Source organism: Mesoplodon densirostris, chromosome 4, assembly GCF_025265405.1.
Source record: "Mesoplodon densirostris isolate mMesDen1 chromosome 4, mMesDen1 primary haplotype, whole genome shotgun sequence".
Lineage (NCBI taxonomy): Eukaryota > Metazoa > Chordata > Mammalia > Artiodactyla > Ziphiidae > Mesoplodon > Mesoplodon densirostris.
In genome coordinates this window covers 43,619,299-43,642,507 of record NC_082664.1, presented here as the reverse complement: position 1 = coordinate 43,642,507, position 23,209 = coordinate 43,619,299, and the positions used below count along the sequence as shown (strand labels likewise).

The 23,209-nt window shown below is 39.7% G+C and overlaps 1 protein-coding gene and 1 non-coding gene across 2 annotated transcripts in view; one reads left to right on the top strand and one right to left on the bottom strand.

Moving 5' to 3' along the window:
- Nucleotides 1-23,209, top strand: part of DAAM1 (dishevelled associated activator of morphogenesis 1) — a 179,131-nt gene that overhangs the window by 11,108 nt on the left and 144,814 nt on the right. The window lies entirely within an intron of this gene.
- Nucleotides 2,574-2,677, bottom strand: LOC132490165 (U6 spliceosomal RNA). Its single transcript, XR_009532524.1, has one exon. It is a non-coding gene; the product is annotated as a U6 spliceosomal RNA (small nuclear RNA).

Genomic DNA, 23,209 nt, shown 5'->3' with positions numbered 1-23,209 from the left:
AGAATGTTTTGATACGGGGTGTGAGCATATCAGAATGATGTTTTAAATTCCAGATTTTTCCCTTTGGAATATAGAACTCTTGTTTTACTAAATAAAGCTCAGATTATCCTCTGTCTTCAGCTTCTGAAATAAACAAATTACATTGTGCAATAGGTGAAGACTCTCCCCAGTGAAAGATTCTTTGCTTTTCACTGGCAAGTAATTTCATGTTTTGCTTATTTGGATCTTGTCCACGTTTTCAAAGGAATGTTCCCAGCATCACTTATAGGAAGCAATGCTCTACAATCCCAAATCAGTTGTTCCAATATCTGTTATTCCTGCAGATCAAATCTTTTACCCTCAGCTCTTTTCTCCCCTAAATGCTGATTTTGAGTCTCAGATGGCCAGTGTTTTCCAGTACTAGAGAAAAATTTGTTAGCATGACACGGTGTTAAAGAAAGAATGACAGTTAAAAAAAAAAAAGCAGAATACGAGTTTTTTTTTTAAGGATGATGAAAATGTTTTAAAATTACTTATAATGGTTACCAGTTTGTAAGTATACGAAAACCCCCTAAACTCTACATTTTAAATGAATGAATTTTATGGTGTGTGAATTATGTTGAAACAAAGCTGTTATTCCAAAAAAAAAAAAAAAAGGCTAAAAAGAATCAGACTAAGTAAAACCTTGGAAACAGAATTTTAGACCTTGGGGATAATATCTTTGACTTACTTTTCTATTTCTTTTCTTCATGTACATCTCAATGTTTTCTTTAAGTAAATAGATGTATAACATGGACAAAGAATAGTTGTGATAATTCCTCAGGACCACCTGAGCCATGGGAAACTTTGTTATAATGGAATTTTGTTGTAATGGAATCTGGCTCATATTCTTCTCATACCTCCTAATTGTGAGCTAGGGCATTAAAGGATAGAAAGCTTTGCACTGTTTTATACCTGATGTGATGATAAGCTAAGGTGTTGGTGATATGTTTGGCTTAGTCACAATTTGCTTTAAACTTGCTCCATTTGATTATTTTGCAGGATTTTTCTCCTGTAGAAGCCTTCACACTGTAAAAAGCACTCAGGTGTATAATCTTGCCTGTAAAGCTAACCGTGTGTGTTGGACAACGAATATTTCATTTATAAGGGATTATGTAGCTCAAGGTTTCTCAAATTTGGATTCATGATCCTTTGAGAAATATTGCATTAACGTTAAGTTGCTGAATGTTTAGCTACTCACTTGGTGCCACTGGGATCATAAACTCGTGTAGAGGTAGACTTTGAGGTACTGTTCGGGTATAAGGTGCTTTTCCAGACATATTAGTTTTATTGCTGCATAATGAATTACCACAAATTTAGCGGCTTAAAACACCACCAGGTCAGAAGTCTGGGCATGCTGTGGCTAGGTTCTCTGCTCAGGGTCTCTCCAGGGTAAAACTCACAGGTCAGCCAAGGCTGCAGTTCTCATCTGGGGTTAAGAGGATTCTTCCAAGCTCTCTGGTTGTTGGCAGAATTTATTTCCTTGTGACTATAGGACTGAATACTCCTAGCTGTTGGCCAGAGACTGCTTTTAGCTTCTAGGGGCAACCTACATTTTATGCCACATGGCCTACACTGGAAGTTCACACGAGGATGTTTGGTTTCTTCTAGGATGTTTGGTTTCTTCTTCTGGGTGTCTTCGTCAATCATCCAGAGAAGTGGGTGATTTTAAGGTCTCACCTGATTTGGTCAGGCCCACCCATGATAATCTCCCTTTGACCATATAATATAACAAAATCACAAGAGTAATAGCTCATCATACTCATAGGTTCCACTCACCCTCAAAAGGTTATGGGGCATCATTTAAAGTTCTGCCTTTCATACAAGATAACAGAAATTATGCTAATATACTGCTGATGATTATTAAGGTGAAAAATCCAAAATCCCAAAATGGATGACAATTCACAAGTATGCTTCAGGACCCACTCTGTCTTTTTAAGATACCTCCCCCTCAGATTTATTGCTTTCCATTCCTGCTTTGCTTATTTCAAGTAGAGTGAAAATGAAGATTAAAAAAATTTTTGTTATTGAAAGTTCCTACACACAAACACATAGAATGATTAATATAGCTAATATGAGAATCCTCTATATACCCACAGCTTCACCAGTTATCAGTTCGTGACTAATCTTTCGTTTCTACTGCCAACTACTTTCCATCAACTCTGGGCTTATTCTGAAGTAAATTCGAGACATTTTATAATCTCATCTGTAAATATTTTAGTATTTAGTTTACGTCCAAAAAAATCAGGACTCCCTTTAAAAACATAACTGAAATGCTATTATCATACCTAAAATGATTTGTATTATTTCTTTTTTTTTACAAGTAATAAATTTTATTAGAAGTTGAGTATCTGTTAATTAGCATGCAGCTATATAACTTACGATAAAGCCACTACAATTCAAACATTGTAGCATTGCTACGTGAATGAACACATATACAAATTAAACAGAAAAGAATATCCACAAATAGTTCTAAGTATGTCTGGGAAGTTTGATTGTGATAAAGTGAAGTTATAATCTTTAAAATTGATGCCTAGAAAACTGCACACCCATTTAAAAATATGGAATGCTTCACGAACTTGCGTGTCATTCTTGCGCAGGGGCCATGCTAATCTCTGTATTGTTCCAATTTTAGTATATGTGCTGCCAAAGCGAGCACTGTATTATTTCTTTAAAATTACCAAACATTTCATCAATTTTCAAATTTACTGTTGATTTTTAAAAAGTGTTCAACTGAGAATTCCAATAAGGTTCATACACTGAATTTTTTTTAAATGTCCGTTAAGCCTCTTTAAATCCCATGTAGTATTTTTCCTTGCAACTTACTTGTGAAAAGAACTGGATTATTTGTCCTATAACATTTCCTGCAGTCTGGCCCTCATGGTACAATATCTCTGTTTCCCCTTTTTCCTTTAAATTAGTTAAGATGAAAGTAATTGATGCCATGGACCTATCTGGTCACTAGAGGTAGAAAAGCTTATTTGGTAAACAGAATGTGTAGATATAGTTTACTAGATACATGTGTGTATAGATGTTTAGAGATATATTTGGGGGTAGAGCAAGTATGTTAGGTTTTTCAGATTCCTGTTATTGAGAGCAGTCTAAGTGTTATATACTTAAAGTGAGTGAATTAGTGCAGTTTAAATTCTTCTGAAAAATATACCATATACAGATTCATTAAGTGATACTTGGATTTGTTTAGTCCTTCAGCCTAAGTGTTTTTGTTAAATAGAGTTTTAGCTTCCATAAAAGGAAAAAAAACTTTTTTTTGAGGAGGAAGGTATTTCAGTGTGAGTTTTGGAAAATAACCAGATTTTTAAATTGTGAAGATCATGAAATAACTGCTTTTCTTTAATAGGACTTTGCTAGTTATTTCATATCTGTAGGCTCTCCAAAGACAAGTCCTTTGGCCTCAAAGAAGGTGATGTATATTTTAAATCCTAACCATTGGAATATTCTATTTAAAAAAATGTAACAATATTGTTTTAAGAGAACAATTTTATAAGACTGCCATTGAAGGAAAGTAGAAGAGGCTGTCTAGCTTAAATTTTATTTTGGAGGAAAAATAGTATTTGGTTGAGAAAAGTAAAAGCTTAGTTAAGAGCATAACTTAGAATGGGGCATACAAAATTTTTCTGTAAAGGGCCAGATAGTAAATACTTTAGGCTTTGTAGGCCATGCTGACCCTGTCAACTATTCAACTCTATCATTGTAGGAAAAGCAGCCACAGACAATATGTAAACAAATGGGTGTGGCAAGTTGGGAAGAACTGACATCTTGACAATATTGAGTCTTATCATGAACATGGAGTGTCTCTCCATTTATTTAATTCTTCTCTCATTTCATTCACTAGAGTTTTGTAGTTTCCCCATATAGATCTTGTACATTTTTTGTACATGAATACCTAAGTATTTCATTTTGGGGATGCTAATGTAAATAGTGTTGTTTTTAATTTCACTTTCCACTCATTCATTGTTGGTATATAAGAAAGCAATTTACTTTTATTATTAACCTTATATCTTGCAGACTGTTTTTTTGTAGATAGTTTTTATCAAGTTGAGAAAGTTCTCTATCCCTCGTTCACTGCAAGTTTTTATCATGCATGAGTGTTGAATTTTGTCAAATACTTTTCCTTCATCTATTGATATTATCATGTGATTTGCTTACCTGGGATAAATCCCACTTCCTTTTGGTGTATAATTCTTTATACATGTTGGGTTCAGTCTACTAATATTTTGTTGAGGATTTTTGCATTTATGTTCATGAGCAATATTGGTCTGTAGTTATCTTTTTTTTAATATCTTTTGTTTTGCTATTAGTGTAATGCTGGTCTCATAAAAAGAGTTAGGAAGTATTGCCTCTGCTTATATCCTCTGAAAGAGATTGTGGAGAATTGGTATAATTTTTTCCTTAAATATTTGGTAGAATTTACCAGTGAACCCATCTGGGCCTGGTGCTTTCTGTTTTAGAGGTTATTAATTATTAAACTCTCTGGTTTGGTTAGTCTTATGGCCTGTAATGCAGAAACTGATCTGTTTGTAGATAGTTGATGTTAAAAGAATAATTTTCAAAGAGTTTAAAAAGTAAGATTCTCACAATTATAAAATAAACATGTCAACAATTTTTATTTAACTTATTAATTAGTTAAGGAATCAGTAAGCTGTCAAGACCAGTTCAAAGGAGAACTTGAAGAGCATATATATGTCTGTCTGTCTGTCTATCAATCCATCCAAACAGCCACAATCAGAAGTGCTGGAATAAATTTGCTAGTGGATGCAAAACTGATTAATATCCTAAAGGGCTACACAATGTAATATTTTCTTTTATACATTTACGTAAATCAATTTTATCTCTGCCAGACAAAATCCATTTGCTTCCTTATAGATAAAAGCCATTACATTGCTGTGTGTTTTTTGCAAGTTAATTCCTACCCCTACAGAGTTGTGAAATAGTCTGGCCCAGCACATTCTCAAACTTTTCCATTTCAGGGCATTTTGACCCTATTAAATATTGAAGACTCCAATGAAATTTGTTTAATATACAAATCATATTGGAAATCAGAATTGAAACACTTTATTTATTTATTGCTTCCAACTTTTGGCTATTGTTAATAATGCTTCTATGAACATGGGTGTGCAAATATCACTTTGAGACCATGTTTCAATTTTTTTGGATATATACCCAGAGGTGGGATATACCCAGGGCCTGAATAATATGGTAGTTCTCTCTTCCCTAGCAGCTCTACCATTTTACATTCCCACCAACAAAAGTGCACATCCTTGCAATATTTATTTTCTGTTTTGTTTTTTTTTGAATCGCCATCCTAATGGGTGTGAGGTTATTAAAATTTTCAATAAACTTCTTAGATGATAGCATTTATTTCCATTTTATGTGCAGTATAGGGTAATCATTTTCCTAATGTTTTCCCATTAAAAACTATTATGAACATTTTTTTCTTTTTCAGATTTTTTTTCATAGGATATATTTCTTAAAAATGAAATAAATGAGTCAAAAGGTGTATAATTTTAAAGTTTTTTATTAAGTACCACTATTGTCCTCAAGAAAGGTTTTGCCGGTTGACGCTGAATCAGGATATTAAGGTGTCTTTAATTTCATGTCTATGCTGTGAATATCATTATCTTAAAATTATCTGTGATTCAACAACTGATAAATGCTATCACATTGTATTTTAATTTGTATTTTAAAAATTTGTTAAACAGAACTTTTTTCTCTAGGCCATTTGTATTTTTCCTTTCTCAAATGGTCTATTGCCCATTTATCTATTTAAATCCCAGTGTTTTGAAGAGATCATAGAAGGGATTAATTAGCAATGCAAATATGAAGCCACCAGGACTTTTCACAAATGTATAAATAATCATGGAACCCCTTAGCAGAAAACTTAGAGATCTCAAGGTGCATTTTAAAGTGACCTGATGTATTTCTCTGTGATTAACTGTCTCTGGCTACAGATTTGCATAATTAATTATGTTAACAAGCCCTTTCCTCATTATCTGAAGGGAAACCTTAGGTCAACTCCTGCCATTTTGTGGCCAATTTGCATTTCCTGGAGTTTGGCTCAGTGGTTTCTTACTGTAAGTGGTTTTTCTGCTGATAGTGAGACTAATGCAGAAGGCTTTTCTGAAGGCAGAGAGAACAAGGGAGATGATATGTAGTTTTTCCATTGGACTGAAGATGTTTGGAAGAATAGGAGGTAGAACAATGAAATAGTCCAAATATTATGAGGAGGGAGGCAGAAGTTTACATTAGAATGGTTTATGCAATTAAAGAAATGTTATACCCAGTTCTTTTTGTTTATATATGGTGTCGCAAAACAGATACTCAGCTGCTTAGCTAAAGTATTTAAGGCATTGCCTATACAGCACCTAATATTACAATAATGCTGTACTCATCACAGTCTAATTGTCTTCATGTCGATATATCATAAATCAATATTGTGGGAATGTGGCTTTTCTCCTACACTTAAGCACTTTAGGTTTGTTTTAATTTAAACAGAAAAAAGAAATTCTCTTCCAAGCATTGAGAGAGAGGTTCATGTTTTGAAACTAATTTTAGATAGTTACGGTAACCCGTGATAGAATATAACGCTGTGTTTCCCAGCACATCCCAGCACATTTTAGAGAAGACCACCTATTCAGAATTATTATGGTTCTGTTGACATATTTTTTCTGGAACTCTGCTTTGAGGCACTGTGGCTGTCCATCTTTGTTCAAGAAGTAACAAACAAACAAAATGCACAACATATTCTATGGAGCTTTCTCGGGTAAGGCAAGTGTTGGCAGGTAGTCCCTGTGTGTTTGTTTGGGAAACATGGTTTGACCCAGTGGCGTAGAGGTTATTATGAAAGGATTCTCTGGAGTAAGGACCAAGATCTAGGGGAGAAGGTCACTTTTGCATTCTCCTCCTTGAAACATCAATTCATGACTTCCTAGCCTAGAAAAGGATATTTCTCCCCAGCTCATTAGTTAGTTGCTAGGCACCCTTCAGATCACAAGTGGTTTGATTCATTATAAATTGACCGATGGAACAGAATTTCTGAAAGTACCAAACCCTTTCTAAGTAAAGAATCAGACACTTCACTTGTACATTCTGTGGACAAATGACACCTCTAATGTAAAATAGACTATGAGATGTTTTGTCTTAATTTTCTATCATGTTTTATTGATTTGCAAAGGCAAAATCTTGTGAAATATCTTTAATATGAAACAGAATAGAGTTTATAAAATCTTTTATTCTGTGGCTGATAAAATCCTAGGCTAAAATTATTCAAACATACTTTTCTATCAATAGGTAATGTTTAAAAATATAGGGCTTCCGTGGTGGTGCAGTGGTTAAGAATCCGCCTGCCAATGCAGGGCACACGGGTTCAAGCCCTGCTCCAGGAAGATCCCACATGCTGCGGAGCAACTAAGCCTGTGCGCCACAACTACTGAGCCTGTGCTCTAGAGCCTGCGAGCCACAACTACTGAGCCCGAGAGCTACAACTACTGAAACCTGCGCGCCTAGAGCCCATGTGCCTAGAGCCCATGCTCTGCAACAAGATAAGCCACCCAATGAGAAGCCCACGCAGTCAATGAAGAGTAGCCCCCACTCGCTGCAACTAGAGAAAGCCCACGTGCAGCAACAAAGACCCAACGCAGCCAAAAATAAAAATAAATTAATTAATTAAAAAATATATATATATATAAAAGACTGCTCTGTCATTTTCTGATTCAGCCATTCCCTGTTAATTCTTCTTATAAAAGTTTTGGGTGGGGGCTTCCCTGGTGGCACAGTGGTTGAGAATCTGCCTGCCAATTCAGGGGACACGGGTTCGAGCCCTGGTCTGGGAAGATCCCACATGCCGTGGAGCAACTAGGCCCGTGAGCCACAACTACTGAGCCTGCGCATCTGGAGCCTGTGCTCCGCAACAATAGAGGCCGCGATACTGAGAGGCCCGCGCATCGCGATGAAGAGTGGCCCCCGCTTGCCGCAACTAGAGAAAGCCCTCGCACAGAAACGAAGACCCAACACAGCCAAAAATAAATAATAAATAAATAATTTTAAAAAAAGTTTTCGGTGGACTATATGATTGATAGACTCACATTTTGTAACTTTCTTTATGTAGGTTTTATTTTTAAAAGGGACTGGTCCTAAGTGGGTAAAGCTTTGACAGTTTGTAAGATGTAACATCATTAATTCTCAACTGTTACTTGGTTTGTGTTTACTGAGATTTTCAAATGTATTATTTATCTTGTTTTGTTCTTTTGAAGAAACAGTTTTAATACCTAGGCTTAAAAGTGACAAAGTATATGTCCATATTATAGCAATAATGCTATAATTTATTTAGTACAGTCATCTAGTTGAGAGGTGTGAACTTTTTTGAAGTGAGAATTTTAAAAAGTAATATCAGACAGAAAGCCTTTAAATTATCAATTGTCCCAAGGAGAACTAATACAAGTAATTAAGTCAAAGTTTCAAACCATATATTATGGCTCACATTGTATAAAACTCTCCAGCTGGGAAATGCGGATTCTTTAGCCTGCTATCTACTGTGTTATTTTGGCCCACAGTTTCTTGGGTTTCAATTTCCTCACATGTAAAATGTGAGGTTTGGATTAGCTCACCAGTTCTGTGACAGTTTTGTCTCTAGTGGCTTTTAAAGGGGTGTAACATTCACTGTCTGAGTTGACCCTAAGAGTTCTGCATCAGAAGTCAGGATGACTCCTTTTTAGATACGGCAAAAGTACTGGAACGAGTAATTTGCCTAGTAATGTTTAGTGTAATGACAGAATCGGAGTTATAACTCGGGTCTCCACCACCATCACATCCTAGATGATTATCTGACACAGCCCTGGATGTCAGATACACATGTCCCTTCCCCTACCTCCTATCCCTCCACAGTTATGGCAGACAATGTTTATCTAATGCTTATCTAATGTGACATTTCTTTCCTACCCAGCCTGGACATGGCTTCAGAATCCATCACAAAGCAATATTCTAGTAGCCACAGCTAACAGACAAGGAATTCTAACTAGTTTGACATTGTGGATAGTAGAGTCATTAAAATATAAAAGGCCACTCTAAGTTTTTTTTTAAGGAAGTTTACTTATATTGTTTAATTCAAGTGGAATATTGTTGCCTTCTTTTTAGCAGTGGTTCCCAACATGTTGGTTCCTTTTTAATTAAAAAAAATTATAGATTCTGTATTATAGATGACCGTGAATTCAGTAACACTTTAAATGAATTTCAGTTTTATTAATCACAGTATATAAATTCATTTGGAGAAATGGGCATACATACATATGAAACATTTACATGCTTATGAATGAAAGACTCTTGTAACACTTCCAGCCCCCTCCCTCTCCCCCACCCCATTCCCAATCCCCAGCCACCAAGAGTCAGGTATTAGAAATCATTATTCTATATTACTTTGTCTTTTATTTTCTTGGTTTTAGTTTAAGTAGGATTGAATTTTTGTTTTAAGGGACCTCATCAGTGGTTTCCCTTCTGTGTGCTGTGGAGTCCCAATTCCAGGAGGTGCCTCAAGGGGAGCCCCCCTTGTCCCACAGCCCTTCCAGCTTTAACCAGCCTGTCTACTTCAAACTCTTCTATATACTGCGGTTCTCCATGAGCTTTCATTTAGATAAAGGGTTTCACAGATTTTTAAAATTGAAAACCACCGATAATCCTACCTGCCCATTTTTTACACAGTGTTTCGAGGTTACCCTATTAGTTAACACTGGAGCCAAGATAAGGACCACTGTTGTGCAGCTTGCAGGCCACTCTTCATCCCCTTACCCGAGCTGCTATTCATAGGACAGTGGAGGATGTAAGCTGATACCACCACCAGCTCTGAGTTCAGCAGATACTTATATGGAAAGAAAAATTGTTCACATTGTAATACCAGGGAACTCAAATCTATTTCCACCCTTGAATAAAAGGTTCTATGGTGAACATATTTGTAAATATTTGTCTTGTGTGGGTGTGGGCTTCTTTTACTCTTTGGGTTGGGTGGAGGGATGGTGAGGCTTTTTTTTTTTTTAACCTAATTTTATTTTAAACCAGTAACGAGTGATGCTTTGGACAGAAGACAGTTTCCTTTCTCTTCTTCCTGTGCTGTGCGGTGCCTTCTCCCCACGCTGTGTTTGTGGCATGCTTTACCTTGTCCTGATTTTAACCATTGTCTAAGCAGAATCTCTGGTCTCTTTCCTAGATTTTGCTGTCTATCACGGGACAACCATGGGGCTCATTTCTCTGCATTGGTCACCTATTATCATTATTAAATCAACATGCCGTCAAGATATCAGCCAAATATGATACTTAACATACCTGGTCTGGGCTACCCTTTTTTTTTTTTTGGCCTGGGATGTTAGTCTGAAGCTGAATGTCCCTCTAAAGCTCAGTGTGATTTTAGGACTTGCTTACTTGCTTACCTCAGCTTACCTTACACATTTGAGGCTGTAGGTGATCCAGAATAGCTGGAATAAATGTCTGGTGACAGTTTGCAGAGGGTGCTGTGTTGATCCCAGCACCATGCCTGGGTGCGGGGTGTTAAGTGTTTTCATTCAGATTCTTCTGGGTTGGCTGCTCCCACAGACCCCTGGCAGACTGCTTGCTTGCTTGCTTCCTTGCCTTCCTTGGGAAGGCCATCTCCCGAGCAGAGGTGCTTTTCTGGTAACTGTGGCAAAGCCAGCCATTTCACTTCAGTCAACAGTTTCAACCTGCTCCTTTCCCATATGTTTTAACAGGCCTGATACTGAGAAACTGAAGTGACTTTCTCTGGACCAGTTCACTTTTTACTTAATAAAGTAGAAGTGTCCAGAATTAGGAAATAAAAGGAAGAAAGAAAAAAAACTGTCAGAGTCTTCCGTTGGAAAACTGAAACTATCTGTTGTCTTTTTGTTTTTTAATTTTGGTTTCCGCTCTGATTTTTTAAAATTAATTAATTAATTTTTGGCTGCATTGGGTCTTCATTGCTGCACGTGGGCTTTTCTCTAGTTGCGGTGAGCGGGGGCTACTCTTCATTGCAGTGCGCGGGCTTCTCATTGTGGTGGCTTCTCTTGTTGCAGAGCATGGGCTCTAGGCACACGGGCTCCAGTAGTTGTGGCATGCAGGCTGTATAGTGCAGGCTCAGTAGTTGTGGCGCACGGGCTTAGTTGCTCTGCGGCATTTGGGATTTTCCCTGACCAGGGCTTGAACCCGTGTGCCCTGCATTGGCAGGTGGATTCTTAACCACTGCACCACCAGGGAAGCCCTATCTGTTGTCTTTAACAGGAGATATTTCCCTCTCATCCGTCAGCCCTTTAACAAGTCTGTTTTCTTTCAGAATAAGTTAGGATGGCTTACTGCAAGTTCATTGCCCACCTAAGGGAAGACTGTATGAGAGCTTTAGTTACCATAGCTCATCACCAATGCACTAGAGGCTCACCAGATTCCCTTGTGGGGGGTCAGGGAGAGCGTGGTGAGTAACATGATGAGTTTGAAGGGCCCTCAAAGTATATACACAGTTAATGTGCTTTGGTGGAAATGGTTCATTCATCGTAACTTCATTTTCTTCTCAAGGCAAATTGGGATCTCGGAGGTGTTAAAATGTCCACCAGTCATATCTGTGTCGCTGGAATTATTGATTAATTTGCTGTAGTCACATATAGAGTGACTGCTGTTTCAGGTAAAAAGAGTAGGAATGTAACCTGAAGGATTATTATCCAGAAACTGTTTCTTAAAGGCATCCATAGAAATCTGAGTAAATCTGTAGTCTAGTTAACTGTAATGTGTCAATATCAATTTCCTGGGTTTGATAATGTATCATAGTTATGTAAGATATTACCAATGGGGAAAGCAGGGGACTTTTCTCTCCTTCTTCTTCTTCTTTTTTTGTTTCCAATTTCTTATGCATCTAAGGTTATGGCAAGATTGAAAAGTTAAAAGAAAAATACCCTGAGAAGAATTACCATTCCAGGTGAGACACTTCACTTCAGATCTGTTATCTTTCATTCCTTCCTTCTTCCCTCCCTTCCCCCCTCCCTCCCTCCCTCCCTCCTTCCTTCCCTCCCTCCTTCCCTCCCTCCTTCCTTCCTTCCCTCCCTCCCTCCTTCCTTCCCTCCTTCCCTCCTTCCCTTCTTCCCTTCCTCCCTCCTCCTTTCCTCAGCTTTACTGGGATATATTTCACATATATAAATCACTTATTTTAGAGTACAGTTAATTGGTTTTTTTCACAGTTCATTGTTTATCCACAGAGTTATGTAACCATCCCCACAATCTAATCCTAGAACATTTTCAACTCTGCAGAAAGGAACTCCATAGACATTAGCAGTCATCTGTGTACCTTTCCTTCCCCCACCCCCATCTTCATGCCAGGCAACCATTAATCTGCTTTCTGTCTGTATGGATCGGCCTCTTCTGGACGTTTAATATAAATGGGGTCATAAAATATGTGGTCTTGTGGGGCTTCCCTGGTGGCGCAGTGGTTGAGAGTCCTCCTGCCGATGCAGGGGACACAGGTTCGTGCCCCGGTCCGGGAGAATACCACATGCCGCGGAGAGGCTGCGCCCGTGAGCCATGGCTGCTGAGCCTGCGCGTCCGGAGCCTGTGCTCCGCAACGGGAGACGCCACAGCGGTGAGAGGCCCGCGTACCGCAAAAAAAAAAAAAAAAAAAAAAAAAAAAAATATGTGGTCTTGTGTGACTGGCTTCTTTCATTTAGTATAATGTTTTCAAGACTTCATCCATGTCATAGCATATATCAGGACTTAATTCTTTTTTATTGCCAAATAATATTCCATTTTATGGATACACCACATTTGTATATTCATGGATATTTAGGCTATTTCCATTCTGTGGTTATTATGAACAATGCTTCTGTCAGCATTCATGTATAAGTTTTTGTGTGAACATATGTTTTCAGTTCTCTTGGGTAAATACCTAAATATGAAATTGCTAGGTCATACAGAGACTCTATGCTTAACATTTTGAGGAACTGCCAAACTGTTTTCCAAAGGGGCTGTGCCATTTTATATTCCTACCGGCAGTGAATGAAGGTTCCAGTTTTCCACAGCTCAAGTGTTTCTTTAACACTTTTGTTTTTGTTGTGTTTACTAAATGTTTCCTCTTGTCTTGGTGGGTGTAAGAGTAGGGAGCTGAATGGTAACTTTGGAGGAAATGAAACAAATGAAAATGAAATAAATTATTTTCAGATAGGCTGAATGTAGTTCTGGAAGCCTTTCAGCCCCTAGCCTATAAACCTTCCTGTTTGACTGGATATGACATTACCAGGAATTTTACTGTCCTGCTTTTATTCTCCCTGAAGAGAGAAAAGAAATATGTCTTTTCCTCAGCTAGATATGGAAGGTTCAAACAAACATAAAGGACCCCTGAATTATTAACAGTTCCATGGGAGCATGTACTTGGTCTATGCCCAGACTAGTTTCTCTAAAATCATTCTCTTGGTGCTTCCTCTGTGCTGTTCTCCACCGGAGTGTAACACAAGGGCTGAATCAAGGTTTGTTGAGTTGGTATTTGGAAAAGAGGCGATGACTGGATGCTGGTCAGCTGGCTCGGGCTGTTGACAGGCCTACCCCAGATGGGGATTTCTGCAGGCCGCAGCCTCTCAGTTGTTACAGACCTGTACCAGTCAGTGGTGTTTGCATTTGCCCTGTCCGAGCTAAGGGTAACAAGCCCTTTCATAATCCACCAGGGCAGTGAGCAGGCAAGTCCAGAGATCTTGAAAATGGCCCAGGACACCAGCCAAAGACAAGATCCCAGCTCCTTCGCCCTGTCTGGCTGACTTCGGGAGTAGGCAGGGAAGGGAACAACAAGAAATGTCGTTTCTTAGTTCTGATATGTAGATCTGAGAACTCCCACTATCTTGGTTACATTTTGGTCATATATTGGCAGTAAGCAATCAGATTGTTTTGACTGCTGAAACCAAACTGTAACAAAGGCTCACCTCTTATGACCACCTTTCTCAGGTTCCCCCCCGCCTTTTTTTTTTTTTTTTTCCCCCAGAAAAGGTTATATTTTTTTAATTCAAGTAACTGCAAAGCTAGAAGCTAGAGGGGGCCCCAGCCTGGGACAAATAATGGCTACCCCTTCCCCTGCCGTTTATCTTCTTGCAGAGCAGAACTTTATGAATGATGGTTGCAAGGGTGGATTCCCTACAGATTTTCATTAACACACTCATTGTGCGCCTCTGTCACTCTCCTTTTGGGTGGGGCTCACTACACACAGGTAGTGTCTAGAAGGTGAGTGTTTGTCCCTAGGGCCTCTCCAGGCCTGTTTTAGCTGGCAGTCTCCTCCTTGAGCACTCTCGAGCCATACCTCCTTTGACTTCCCAGAGTCCCTCCCTGAAATGCCTTGCCCAAATCAGGAGAAGACCCCATGTTCCTTTCTCCTCTCCATTAAAAACTGTCCATCTCAGGCACATTCTTCCAACATCCTGTATTACCTCTGTCAAATCAATATCTTGCTTCCATTAAAATGATGTTGGGGGTATGAATGTATATGTGTAAGTGTGGGTATGTGGTTTTTGGACAGCTGTCTATGTATTACAACCATGCAAATGTCTACCCATTTTATTAAGCCTATATGTCATAGATTAGGCAAAAAAATTTTTTTAAGTACATCCATTTCAGGGGTCAATTTCACATCTCCATGAAGCATTAGAATACTTTAATGTTAGAGTAACAGTTGATGTATTTTCTGTTGGCTAGCCCATTGTGTAATTTCTGTAGTAATTAATGTATCTGGCTTAATGACTTCAATTGGAGCTATAAAAAATGAGTTTATATACAATACATATATATTGTTTTGACTTGTTTTTGGCCCAGCCAATGCTTTGACTGGATTCAGAGTTTATAATGCCTTCCCAAACTCCCCCAGATAGGAGTTTCCAGCAGTTAAAATTTTTTTAAAACAGATCTTTGATATACATTAGTTCATCTCACATTGTGTTTGACTTGGTCTTGGGAGAAAGAGAAGTGTCTAAAAAAAGGCTGCCTCATGCAGGTAGGGGGTGGAAAACTGGCTCTTCCAAATCTGTATATGTGCCTTTTTTGTTACTGACCACAGTGGACCCAAAGAGGCAGCCTGTGTGACATGCCAGGCCTCAGGACCAGCTCCCTGGGAACGTGTTTGACCGATTTCTAAGGTAGTAGGGATTGATCAACCATCAGTCACCATAGCACTTCATACAGCTACCTTCATCTTCAGTAGTGCGAGTGGATTTATCTGCATTACAGCTTATCCACAGAACATCGTCCTTTTATCACTTTGTGACATTTTCACCTTTGATGGACTTCTGCCTGTATCAGTGTGGCTTATAACTGTAGTTATGAGTGGAAGTCTGAGATCCGATTCTTCTAAATAAACATGTCCTGTGCTGTCCAGTAAAGTAGTGACCAGGTCTATTGGCTATTGATAAGCAGGTGTGAAACATAACAAAAGAACAAAGAGGGCTTCCTTGGTGGTGCAGTGGTTGAGAGTCTGCCTGCTGATGCAGGGGACACGGGTTCGTGCCCCTGTCTGGGAGGATCCTGCATGCCGCGGAGCGGCTGGGCCCGTGAGCCATGGCCGCTGGGCCTGCGCGTCCGGAGCCTGTGCTCCGCAACGGGAGAGGCCACAACAGTGAGAGGCCCGCGTACCACCAAAAAAAAAAAAAAAAAAAAAAAAAAAAAAAAAAAAAGAACAATGTAAAGCCACTTCTGTAAGAAGAACTGAAAGTGCTCTTGCTTGTCCCAGAAGACAGCATAGAACAAGGACCAGGATGCTCCCACAGCATGCCGGCGGTCTCCCCAGGGGCTTATGCCACAAACTGGCTAAGTGCTATGGAGTAAGTTTTTCCAGCCTGCAGAAAAGATCATTTAAAAGAAAAAACAACCCAAAACAAAACAAAACACCAAACTCCCACAACCTCACCTACAAAGTTTCTGAAGATAGGCTGGTGATAGGGGTGGTAGTGGAGTCTGTTAAGTTCCTCTTCAGCATTACACACTTGGCCTAAGTTTGGAGAAGAATTTAGTTATAATTTTGATGTAGGCACCATCGCTACCAAATGCCAACATTAAAAAAACACAGTTACAGTAGCCACATTTCAGACCCTCGTCAGCCACATGTGGCTAGTGACTACTGTGTCGGACATTGCAGAGATAGAACATATCCATTGTCACAGAAGGTTGGCTGTTGGCTTCTTTTTAGTCCACAGTAAGTTTGTCTGCAGACTATTATATAATACTCTTTCCTCCAAGAGTAAAACTCAGACTAAAGTCTAGGAAATTGGAATTTCTGCTTGCCAGAACTGGATCTTAGATCTACCTAAGACTTAGTGCCAATGTCTTTTATATGTTTGTGAATATATAAACATACAAGGTTAGGTTTGACCATGAACTTGGCTGTGATGCATTCTGATTCATCCTGTCCTTACTTACTCTGGCTTCTTGTTCTCAGGATCCTGCCTTTCTAGTATTCCTTTGGTGCCCACTCCTTTGCCTCAGGGACTGTGGTACTGCATTTAGCCATGCCTTTATTCATTCTTAACTATGGTCTAACATCTTGCTCCAAATGTGTACACTTACCTTGCCTGGGTGTTAGCCATAGATTGTGTTTGGACCCAAGAGTGGTTCCTGCTATGGATTTTCCAGAATGGCATCCATTGTCAATCACTGAACCACAAGGAAAAGTATTGTCTTCACTTAATTTCTTGATTTTAAGCATTTGACCAAAGTTTCAAGGCCTCTCCTCCTGAGATTTTGTTTTACCAGAAGCTTCTGGCAGGAGATAGAATGATCTGAGGAAGAGATTCATGGAAGTCAGAGAATCGGTGTCTCTCTCCTTTAAATGTTATGGAACGTAACTAAATTGTAAGCTCTTGAAAGGCAAAAGCAATATATTTTACTTTATCACCTATATTTAACCTGAAGTACTTAACCTATAGTAGTTAAACTATAATTGGCTGATTGATTAACTCTAGAGCAGACATGCTCAATGTGGTTTTTTGTTTGTTTTAATTTTTAACATTTAAAGGTGCTAAAATTGAATATTCTCTATTGAAAATAAGCTTGCCTAGTTTTGAACAATGAACTAGTTTATTACATGGTTTCCTCTTGAACCACACTCATTATTGCTTCCAACAATACTTACTGTGAATCTGTTAGTGATAATTAATAGCTCTCTTGATGAAGCCAAAAAATGAATGTGGTTAGTGAGGCAACACTGATGAAACAATGTGTTTTCCTCTAACACAAAATAGGACTTGGGCTCCGTTCTTTGCCTTTGCTTCCTCCCTGCACCTTATTCCACAGATTTGTATAGCCCCATTTATTCCATTAGGCAGCGAGGACCCCTGGAACTAAATAGAATACAGCTCTAGGATTCTGGATGCAGTAGAATGCTGGGTGTGTTGGGCAGATATCTTGATCTGAGCCTATCCTCGGGTCGGCTTTGCCTCTACTAGCTCTGAGTCTGGGGAGTTTTGCTCTAATTTCCCTTTTGATAAAATTAGTATTATGATGCCTGGCTTCCCTGTCTACTTAGAGGCGGCTTGTGAAGATCAAAGGAGAAAGAGTACATGGAATCATTTTGCACAGTACTATAAAATGTAAGATCTTGCTACTAAAAGAGTAATACATTACTCATGTATATCTGTGCATTGATATTTATACTCATTGAACCCTCTTATTTATGTGTCAAGAAACTCAAGCTTTATGACACTGGGGCAACTAAGAACAGCTGCAAGGAATCTAATGGAATATATGCCAAAATATATTTTTGCTGCCTGAGGATGATTTTTTTTTTTTTTTTTTTGCATTTGAAAGGTCAACTTGGTACCTCTTATTATTTTCAAGTAGTTTGAGAATGGAGTGCAGGACATTTTCCTCTGGAATCCATTTGGTAGACTGTTCCCTGGAACATTCAACTAAGTAGAGGGGGATTGAACTGATGTCTACTTCCTTGTGTGCTGTTCTCTGGGCTGACTTGGTTTGCACCTCTGTAAGATCATAGAGGAGGCACCAAGTAGCACCAAAGTGGCTATTTCTCTGTTCTTTTTCTTTCAGCTGATGCATCAGAATTATTTTGATTGCAAGCAAAAGAAATTAAACTTAAGCCAAAAAAAAGAATTTGCCAGAAGAATATGGGGTAGCCCTAATGAAAGCTGGAAAGCACAGGTGGCTCTGGAGATTTAGAATTCCAGGGAGAAAGTCTACTTGGCCTATTTTAGGCCTTTGCTCAGCATTGGCACATTTTTGGCAGGATTGGAGGGGTGGGGATGAGACACCAGGAGTGTAAGGAGCAAGGGTGGGTCATTCCCTATCAAATTGGTGTGCTAGACGGGCAAAAGTAACAGTAGATTTCAGCAGGTTCTCAGTTCTCTGAAATTAGGGGCCAACTTAACATGCTCTCTCCATGTATCTGCCAGCCTGGGTTAAATCTCCCTTCCCTTTTTATTAACAAGAGAAGTAGAGGTTGAGAAAGATTAAAGAGGGAAGGATCTTCACTGCCGGGCACCACAGTGCACACCCAGGACTATGGAATGGGTGGTCCTTACCTCTCCAAAGGCAGGCACTCTTATATAGTGCAGTGGGATCCTTTGGTACTCCATTATTATTTTTTTCTTTTTTGCTTTACCATTGTAGTTATATAATTTTAAATAGTGGGGAGAAAAGAAGTAAGGCTGTTACCTCAACTGGGGGCAGCACGGAGCATAGACCCTGGTTCTAATAGATACCCTTTAAATATTTTTTGAAGAAGTGCTGGAATTACAACATATTTTGGCCTTTCTTACCATATTCTTCTTCTTCTTTCTTTTTTTAATCTTAAGAGATGGAAAACACCCTACCAGTGATACTGAAATCTTTTAAATTTGTGGCATGATAGGAAAATGTAATTACAGTGTCAACATTCTGTCATCCTCTATTCATCATTCTTCATGGAAAAAAAATAATTACAGTGGTTCTCACTGACACAATTCCAAGGAGCTAATGGTTTCCCATGACATAAGTTGGATATTAAGATATTTTACCTAGAGATAATATCAGCCTCTCATAGACTTTAGAAATGACATTCTTGCCCAGCATCGTTCTTTGTCCCCCTCCCCTTCCCCCCACTTAGAAGAGAAAACTAAAGGAAGGAGAAATTGCATTTTTACTATTGGTTGAAAATGGTTTAGAGCATCACTTGATTTGATGATATCTGGAAATTCACTTAACTCAAACTGTTTTGTCTTCCCACACATTTTGAACGGATGCTAAAAGGGAAATAACTCTGTAGAAGCAGAAGGGTTATTTTTAGATTGCACTCCTATATTTGGGCTTCATTACTCAAATTTTTTTCCCCAGGGCCGGGGTCATATTTATGTGTACTGTGCTTGATGGCTTTTCCTTATTCTTCTCTTTGCCCAGAACCACCTGGAAGCCAGCATGCACTGTACACGTCAGTCTGTAATCTGAATAAGCCATGTGTCTTCCTTGCCTACCTCTTCCTTCCACCCTTCCCCCAAGTGTTGCAGATCAAAAGGTTACTTGTTTCAGATTTACCTCTGGTTTCAAGTAATTTATTTCTCCAGTGACCCTCCCTTGGTAGAACGAATGCTCTCCATTTTTTTCCCCCTGAATTCTCAAACACCTTAATTTTCAATTGATTTTTTTAAGTTATACAATATTTAGAAAATGTTAGAGACGTAGTCTAATGAATTCCTTTTTTATGAGGATTTGACTGAATATATATTTGTAGCTCTGATTAGCCAGCAAGTATTGAAACTAAGAAGCTTAGTTTAGTGGGCTGATTTGTAAGATGTCCTCTGTGGGTGTTTCCTCTGTGTGTGTCATTTTGCACAAGGTTACACATCAGCAGTGGAAGGTATTGATTTAGCATGTTTGCCAAAGACACTCCTGGTTTTCACTGAGCAGGGGATGCTTTTTGTAGTTTGGTTTCCATTACATTTGGAGGAGATCTTCCTGACACCAGTGTATCATTTAGTGTTTTTTGTTGTTGTTGTTGTTGTTGAGTTTGATTTAGAAATTCACTTCACATGGTTCTTAAAGAGAGATAAAACCAAGATTTAAAATATACAAATAAGATTAAAAGGAAGACCCGGATTTACTTGTAATTTGTCCTGGCCCTTTGTATATTCATTCTGCTTTCAATTTTGAAGTAGATACAGTTGAAATATTTCTCCATTCATTTACTGTGTAACAGGTGGTCAACAGTGTAGTCCTAAGTTCTAACAACTTGGTAAAAGTAAATAGGTTGTATAAAACCTGCTTGATATACTTCTTAGTTGAAATTCAAAGGAATGAGGCTTCCCCCACCCTGTGGGTCGGCTTCTGTTCTTAGCAAGCTCTCAGAGGCTCTTTGGGGAAGCCATGGCTCTGGATGGTATTTCCATCCTGATGGGTGGCCAGGGCTATTTTCCTGCCTATAAATAGTTCACTGGGTTGCAATGAATGCCAAATAAGTTTCTCCCCACAAAACCCATTTTAAGAGTAGAATGTTTGAAATAATGGAACAGTGATAGCACTGTCAACTTACCCGTGTAAACCTTAGTTCATTTTAAATTCAAGGCCTGTCATTAGCTCTCTTTCCCTTACAAATGGAATTTCAGCTGTGATGCAGACAAAGCAAACCACATGACAAGTCCATTGTTTCTCTATGAAACAGTGGGTATCTGGGTGAGCCTTTTGCCATTTCCTTACAGATAGGTCCCCACAGGTGGCCATAGTGGAACTTGACTCACGGAGCCTTTGCCAACTGGAGGTGTGACTAGGGTAGCACAGAGACTGGTGTAACTGGAAGCAAACATTGCAGCTGAGCAAGCAGGGCGATGGTGATGGTGGTGGTGTGGTGGACAGGGACACTTAGAGGCGTTTTCTTACAAACAGGGGTCCCCTTACCCAGGGAGGCAGTGGTGTTCCACAGGATACCATCGGACCTCTTCCTGGGCCTGGGTTTCTTTCTATCCAAGCAAATTAAACACTTAAAAAACAAAAAAGATATTAATTAAGTTGACCATTTGAATTTAAGAAACATTGTTACATGGCACGTGGGACTCCTTTCATCATCCTGTTGTCAGAATTGTAAGTTTTCTCTTGAACAACTGTATACTTGCTGTCAGCATGTCTTTTGCTGCTTACAGTGATGTAGAGGTTAAGGCGGATTAAATTCAAATGTTTTAGCAGGTGGGTAATGTAACTCAGCGTGGGAAGGAAAGCAGTTATTCATTTTGCATATTAAACACACAAGAATATTCATTTCCACTCGTCTCCCATTTTTCTTCAGACACGTGGCACACTGTCGTCTGTTTTCCCACTTTTGATAGAAATGCAAGTGCGGGAATTATTTTACCATCCTCCCAATTAAGTGCAAGTGATAATGATGAAAAATGGCAACTGACTCCTGGCCTTGGTGTTGGAGAAAGAGTAGGGAGTGGTGGGGCCTTGGCAAGCTTGTGCCTCAAATTGCTGCTGCTTGGGAATGAAAGTCCTATGTTAATAGAATGCCCAACTATTTGACAATTAATAAAACCACAGTTTTTAAAATAAATTTATTGGGGCTTCCCTGGTGGTGCAGCGGTTGGGAGTCTGCCTGCCGATGCAGGGGATGCAGGTTTGTGCCCCGGTCCGGGAGGATCCCCCGTGCCACGGAGCATCTGGGCCCATGAGCCGTGGCCGCTGGGCCTGCGCGTCCGGAGCCTGTGCTCCGCAATGGGAGAGGCCACAGAAGTGAGGGGCCCGTGTACCACACACACACACACACAAAAAAAAAAAATCAATAAATTTATTTGATTTTTGGCTGCATTGGGTCTTCGTTGCTGGGCGCGAGCTTTTCTCTGGTTGTGGCGAGCGGGGGTACTCTTCGTTGTGGTGTGCGGGCTTTTCATTGCGGTCGCTTCTCTTGTTGCAGAGCAGGGGCTCTAGGCGTGCAGGCTTCAGTAGTTGTGGCTCTCGGGCTCTAGAGCGCAGGCTCAGTGGTTGTGGCGCACGGGCTTAGTTGCTCTGCAGCATGTGGGATCTTCCCTGACCAGGGCTTGAACCCGTGTCCCCTGAATTGGCAGGCGGATTCTTAACACCTGCGCCACCAGGGAGCCCCAAATTACATTTTAAAACATTATTATTATTATTTTATTTTATTTTTTTTGCGGTACGTGGGCCTCACTGTTGTGGCCTCTTCGGTTGTGGAGCACAAGCTCCAGACGCGCAGGCTCAACGGCCATGGCTCACAGGCCCAGCCGCTCTGCGTCATGTGGGATCTTTCCGGACCTGGCCACAAACCTGTGTCCCCTGCATTGGCAGGTGGACTCTCAACCACTGCGCCACCAGGGAAGCCCCCTAAAAACATTATTTTTTAAGGAGGCTGTTTGGTCTAATGATTAAGAGTTTGGCTCTGGAGCCAGATAGCCAGGGTTCAAATCTCAGCCGTGCCATTTATTAGCTGTGTGACCTTGGACAGTTATACTTAATCCTTGAGCCCCAGATCGTCACTGAAAAATAATGCCAATTATAAAAACCTCGTTATAGGCTTATGGTTAGAACTTGATGAGAAAGTCCATTAGAAGAACTCAGTGCCTGACCTGTATATGGTAGTTAAGTGCTTAACAAACACCAGCTGCTACTATATTATTAGTCAACACTGAGTGGGTCTACGAAAGTGCTTGAATGAACCACCAATATTCAACTTGTGTTTAAGAGCACAGGCTTTGGAGCCAGCCAGCTTTGAATCTAGGTGCTACCATGTACTAGCTGAGTATCTTTGGGCAACTTATGTGACGCTTCTGAGCCTTTGTTTTTAATCAGTTGTAAGTGTGGCACAGTAGTACCAACTTCCGGGCTTATGAGGGTTCATTGAGGTAAGGCATGTGAAGTGATTGGCTCATTTGATAAATATACTATTTATTGAGCACTTGGTAAAGTCTCCACCAGCCTTAGGGTTAGTATTGTTTTATCCCCACTTTACAGGGGAGGAAACTTACTGCAAGTTAATTCCTTTGGGAAGTTGTGCACTGGCTTTTCTCCAGCAGTGCTTCTGGAAGGTTCACGCTCCTGCATACATTTCCCCATTGTTCTTCCATAGCCTGTTCAGCTGTGCTCATGAACATCCAGACCTGTCACCTCACAGCGTTCAGCATGAAGAAAGCTTGTTCTGCAGATCTGTGCATTGTCACGTCTTAGGAAAGCCAGTTGAATGTCATATCGCTAGAATATTTCA